This window comes from Myotis davidii, unplaced genomic scaffold (genome assembly GCF_000327345.1).
Source record: "Myotis davidii unplaced genomic scaffold, ASM32734v1 scaffold223, whole genome shotgun sequence".
Taxonomy (NCBI): domain Eukaryota; kingdom Metazoa; phylum Chordata; class Mammalia; order Chiroptera; family Vespertilionidae; genus Myotis; species Myotis davidii.
Window position 1 is genome coordinate 47,367 of NW_006294609.1, and position 732 is coordinate 48,098.

Consider the following 732-nt stretch of genomic DNA (forward strand, 5'->3'; position numbering starts at 1 on the left):
CCAGCACCACCTGGTGGCTACTTAAGGGAACTGCTTGATTCAGTATTGGAAGTTTCTCTTGGGTGTCTCCATTCTTGCATTGACCTGGCCTTACCTATGAACCAATTCATAGTGTTGCATTGTGTTGATGTACTGGGATTTATTTAAACTGGTCCCTCTTAATGACTATTATTTCCCCCGTTTCCTAGTATTATACCCAGCAATGCTGAAATTGGTCATCATATTCCAGGTGCACTGGCATAAACGTTCCTCGTTTGTTGCCATGTGACTTGGCCTTTGGTATACGCCAGGACCACTTTGGTTTAACATTTGGTCCCGTTGATCAGTCATTTCCTTTCTGGCTAGGGCTTTGTTTTATGCTTTAGAAAGACCTTCTCCTGAAATGATAAATAAAAATGATTCATCCATGTTTCTACGAGTACTTTCAAGATTTCCGTTATACAGCCAAGTCCCTGAGAAATGGACGTTATCCAGCCTGGAGCAGGGAACAGCTCTGGGAAGCAGGGGCCGGCTCCTGGTCGGCCGGCGTCTCGGGGGGCGCGGGAGGCGGGGGAATTGCAAGTCCTCTCCAGAGTCCGGAAAAGCTCCGCGCCTGGTGGGGGAGTCTGTCCCCTTCCAGGCAGCAACCTGAACACATTTTCAAGTTTCCCTTCTGCTGCCGGGGTCGTGTCCTACCGCCCGGGAGCTTCGGGGCGAACGCCCCATCCACCTGCCCAAGGACAAGAGGCAGGA